General features: G+C 38.1%; 1 pseudogene; it reads right to left on the bottom strand.

Annotated features, from left to right (window-relative positions):
- Positions 1 to 1752: 1752 nt before the first annotated feature.
- On the bottom strand, positions 1753 to 2303 carry LOC109185069 (annotated as a pseudogene).
- Positions 2304 to 5476: the final 3173 nt, after the last annotated feature.

Here is a 5476-nt window from a genome sequence, read left to right as displayed (position 1 = left end):
CCTTGAACAATGCCAAAATCGACATTCTACGCGGCTGGCCGCCTAACTGGCCGAATATACACTGTATGATGTTTTTAAGGGTTATTCATTCAAAACGACGTTGTTTTGAGCGAAACACCTTTAAAAAAAATCATCTTACTAATTGTCTAATTCCTAAATCATTTTTCTTGGGTCAAACTAATTCCAATTGTCCTCAAGTCCAACGTTATCATTTGTATACAATTTACAATTAATCAATTATAGGATTTATAGATGTTCTTTAGGTAATTAGGTTAATATTTAATATTTTAGTATTAAATATTAAAGTATTAATATATTATTGAATTAACTATTAAAGTATTAACTATTATATATTTTACAATTATCGACTCTTTAAAAAAATAAAAATAATAAAAATTAGAATAATACATTAAAAAATTAAAATAAAAAATTGAACGCTTAGGTGCCCCAGAGCGTCCGAAAGGAGCCTAGCAATTTTTTCAACATTGTTCACTACTAGAAAAACAAAAACAGACAAGTAAGTCCGTTGCAATGAAATTTTGCAACAAATGTACAAACGGTTGTAAATGTTTTTAATTTTTTAATAAATAATTCTTTAAAAAAATAAATAATTAATTTCCAATGAACTTTGGAAAAAAAAAAGTTCAATTACAAATATTTGCAATAAAATATTTGTCATTTCATTTACTATTAAAAAGTTACTAGTTTCCAAAGAAACAAATTCTATTGCAAATTGATAACTAGTCACCATGTTAAAATAAAAGGAAATTTATTGTATTAAACGTATATATGTTTTTCTTCGTTTAGGAATTCCAAATGAATTTATTTTGCAATGACTTTTTAAAGTCATAGAACTTCAAAGAAATTATACAAGGATGTCTTCAAGTTTATCCACAATAAGCAGATCGATACATCGCAGAAAAAATTTGCAAATTATGCTGTGGAACCGTATCCACCTTGCAAGGTAGACACGGTTCTAAAATGGTGTCGTTTTGGTGGAAAACGACGTCGTGTCAATTTAAAAAAAAAATGCTTTCTTACACCGTTAACGGCGTTTGTCTTCAGAAATCTATGTTCATAATTACTGAATTCTATGTTCATAATTATAGAACTCTATGTTCATAATATTTGAACTCCATGTTCAAAATTATTGAACTCTATATTCACAATTACAGAACTCTATCTTCATAATTATAGAACTCTAGCTATGTTCATAATTTTTGAACTCTAGAAGTCTATGTTCATAATTACTAAACTCTATGTTCATAATTATCATTGTTGAAAAAATCGCTAGGCGCCTGGGGACCGCCTAGGACGCCTAGAGCGCCTAGGCGGGAGCCTAGGAGGCCGACCGCCTATCGCCTAGGCGCGATTTTTGCAACACTATTAATTATAGAAGTCTAAAGAAAATCAACGATTTGGTCCCTCAATTGTTAGCGAAATATCAATGTAGTCCCTTAATCGCGTAATCATCGATTTAGTCCCTCGAAATAATTGTTTTTAGTTGATTTAGCCCTTCCGGCCATTGTCCGTCAACAACCCGGCGATAGCTCCGATTTGCCATGGGTAATTTAGTCATTTCATTTCTTTAGTCTTTTTTCACCGTGAAATTTCTATGGTATCCCATTCTAGTCTTCTCCTTCACTTCCTTGATGATATCTCGGTCCAATGGTAGCGCTCGGAATCCGGCTCTCTGCGTCCTCATCATCTACCAGTACTTGTACGCCAGCATAACCAGGCAGTTATGTATGTCTAATAAGCTTTGAGATACTCTGCCGCCGACATTCTCTTACTGGTTATGCTGGCGTACAATGACGTTCCGGTGCCGGCGACGCGTGCCTCCAAGGCGTTTGCGAAGCAGTGGGCGAGTTGTTCAGTGGCGTCGCCGTACTGGGAGGAGTGTTGCCTGATAGCTGCGAGGCGGTGGTCGAAGTTCTTCTTGTCGTGGGTGGCCTCGGCTTGGGCGTAGCGAGCGAGATGATCGGTGAGGTCGACGATCTGCTTGGGCTTGGCGCCTTTCTTCCTCCGCGCGGCCGCTCTCGCTTCGGGCCCTGTAAGTATTTCTTGTCACGCGCTTCGTTTTTCGATGATTCGTCGAAAAGATAGGGGATTGAATCGTCGTAGAATAAAGGATTCATGGAAGGACACAGCAGCGCGTTGTCGTACTTCTCCGTTTTCTCTGACTCTTGGTCGAAATTCCCAGTCGCCATCTGCTTGCTCCTCTACCCTTCTCCACCGTCTTCCCGATTGCGATTCCTCCCCCACTCTGGACCGCTTCCATTGCTCCCTTCTATGTTTCAATTTATTCTCCCTCCGGAACAGCCATTTCCGATCAAGTCCGTCCCCGGCTCGAACATGGGAATCATAGGAAGTGTATAAATAGCTTACTGCTTTTCTTGTAATAAACGCATCAAAATTAGAATTCATTCTTCTTTCCTCTTTTAGCTTTCCCACGTATTCATATATATATATATATAATTTTTGTATTCTCTTTTAAGAGATTATTATATATATATATATATATATATATATATATATATATATATATATATATATATATATTATTCTATTCATTTGTCATTTAATATAATTTTCTTCATTTATATTATTTTCTATATTATTTAACTTCTATAATTCTCAATTTTCGATTCTTCGCTTCCGGATTATTCCGCTATATTCCTAACAAGTGGTATCAAAGCGGTTTATTTGAGAATTATTTTCAAAGATGTCAACTGTTACCAAGTTCGATATCGAGATGTTCGACGGGAAAATTAGCTTTTCTATCTGGAAGGTTCAGATGGAAGCCGTTCTAACCCAGAACGGTTTGAAGAAAGCGCTAGCTGGGAAGAAGAAGAAACCGGCTACAATGACAGATGAAAATTAGGAAGATTTCGATGACAAGGCACATTCAACCATTCTTTTGTGCCTGTCTAAAGAGGTTCTACGTGAGGTAGTAAGTGAGACGACTGTGTCAGATTTATGGTCCAAGCTGGATAAGCTTTACATGGCCAAAACACTGGCGAACACGCTGCGTTTGAAGGAGCGTCTGTACACAAACCATATGACGGAAGGTACTTCTATTAAATCTCACTTGGATGAATTCAATTCTATTTTATTAGACTTGAAAAATATTGATGTCATAATTGACGATGAGGATCGTGCTGTTTTATTGCTTGTCTCTCTCCCTAAATCATACAAGCATTTCAAAGAAATTATGTTGTATGGTAATAGTTGTGATACCCTTACTTTCGACAATGTTAAGTCAAACCTATTGTCTAAAGAAAAGTTTGACTTTGAAATTAAGTCTGAGGACAAAGGTGAAGGCTTGACTGTAAGGGGTCATTCACTTGAATCAGGGAGTAGCAATAAAAATTCTAGGTCCAAGTCCAAAGCACGTAAGTCCAACAAATCCTGCAAGTACTGCATGAAGCATGGTCATGATGTGATTGAATGCTTTAAGTTGAAAAACAAGCAAGAGAGAGAAAAGTCCGTTGAAGCTAGTGTTGTTGAAAGTGATTCAGAAGGCGATGTTATGTTATCTGTTAGCTCCGGTTGCAAACGGAGCGAAACCGAGTGGATTCTGGACTCTGGTTGTTCATTCCACATGTGTCCTCACAAAGACTGGTTCGTCTCTTTGGAACCGGTTGATGGTGGAGTTGTCTTGCTGGGTAATGATATCCAATGCAAGGTTAGTGGAATTGGAAGTGTTCAGATTAAAACTCATGATAATGTTATCAGGATTCTTACCAATGTTCGGTATATTCCTGATTTGAAACGCAATCTGATATCATTGGGCACCTTGGAGTCTCTGGGGTGCAAGTACATAGCTGAAGGTGGAGTTCTGAAGGTCTTAAAAGGCTCTCTTATTCTCATGAAAGCTTCTCGTTCTGGAAGCTTGTACGTCTTGCATGGCAGTACTGTGACAGGTTCAGTAGCGGTATCCTCATCGATGTCTGATGCGGATCTCACTCAATTATGGCATATGCGTCTGGGGCATATGAGTGAGAAAAGCATGCATCTCCTGAGCAAGAAAAGCCTCCTTGGTGGTTCAGGTACGGGTAAATTACCATTTTGTGAGCATTGTGTTTTTGGGAGACAAAGGAGGGTTAGTTTCTCTACTGCTACACACCGTACCAAAGATGTATTGGAATATATACATTCTGATTTATGGGGACCAACTAAATTCCAGTCTCTGGGAGGCTGTAGATATTTTATGTCCATTATTGATGACTTTTCTCGTAAGGTCTGGGTCTATTTCCTGAAACATAAAAATCAGGCATTTTCTATTTTCAAGAAGTGGAAAATACTTGTTGAGACTCAGACAAGTAAATAAGTCAAGATGCTCAGGACAGACAATGACTTGGAATTCTGTGAGTCAGATTTCAATAACTTTTGTGCGGCAAATGGAATCGCCAAGCACGAGACCTTGCCTGGTAAACCCCAGCAGAATGGTGTTGCTGAACGTTTGAACAGGACTCTATTGGAAAGAGCTCATTGTATGCTCTCTAATGCTGGGTTATGGAAACGGCATGATTTTTGGGCCGAGGCTGTTTCTACTGCTTGCTATTTGGTAAATAGATCTCCACATTCATCCCTTGATTTCAAAATCCAGAGGAAGTTTGGTCAGGTAATCCTATTGATTACTCTGTGTTAAGAGTTTTTGGATGTCCTGCTTATGCTCATTCCAGTACGGGTAAATTAAACCCGAGAGCTGTCAAATGCATTTTCCTTGGTTATGCTTCTGAGTCAAAAGGGTATCGTCTATGGTCTCCTGATTCTCGGAAAATTATTCTGACTCGAGATATCACTTTTGACGAAAATGCACTATTTTCTTCTGGAAAAGTTCCCTGTACAGGTGAGACGCAGAGTACTGGTGAGAAGGTGGAGTTTGAGTTCAGGCCTATTGACAGTATTACTACCGCTGATGGTAATACCAAAGATGATGCATCTACTAGCACCGCACCTCTCGTCGAGCCACAACGAGAGTATTCCATTGCTATGGATCGTCCTAGGAGGACAATTAAAAAACCTGCTAGGTATGCTAGTGATGATGAAACCAATATGGTTGCTTATGCTCTTTCAGTCACACAGGAAGTTGATGGTGATTAATCCTGCTATTCTGAGGCTCTTCCTATTGCTACGTTCAAGTAGTATTTGAGTTTAGTCGACTGTTCCAGTTGTTAATTCTACAATGAATTTGATCCAAGGTGGAGATTGTTAAAAAATAATATTTTTGTGGCTCAAATTTATCAGCTTCCAACAGACCACGTTTTGTCTTCATCTTGACCGTGCTGCAAGTGTCCCACCATCCAAGCATGTCTTCACCTAAAATTACTCTCCTCCAAGTGCATGCCACATATTTCTGTTATTGTAGTGTATAAATAGCTTACTGCTTTTCTTGTAATAAACACATCAAAATTAGAATTCATTCTTCTTTCCTCTTTTAGCTTTCCCACGTATTCATATATATATAATT

The sequence above is a fragment of the Ipomoea nil genome, unplaced genomic scaffold (assembly GCF_001879475.1).
Source record: "Ipomoea nil cultivar Tokyo-kokei standard unplaced genomic scaffold, Asagao_1.1 scaffold1310, whole genome shotgun sequence".
NCBI classification, from domain to species: Eukaryota; Viridiplantae; Streptophyta; class Magnoliopsida; order Solanales; family Convolvulaceae; genus Ipomoea; species Ipomoea nil.
The sequence above is the reverse complement of the archived record's forward strand: the minus strand, read 5'-3'. Positions and strand labels throughout refer to the sequence as shown.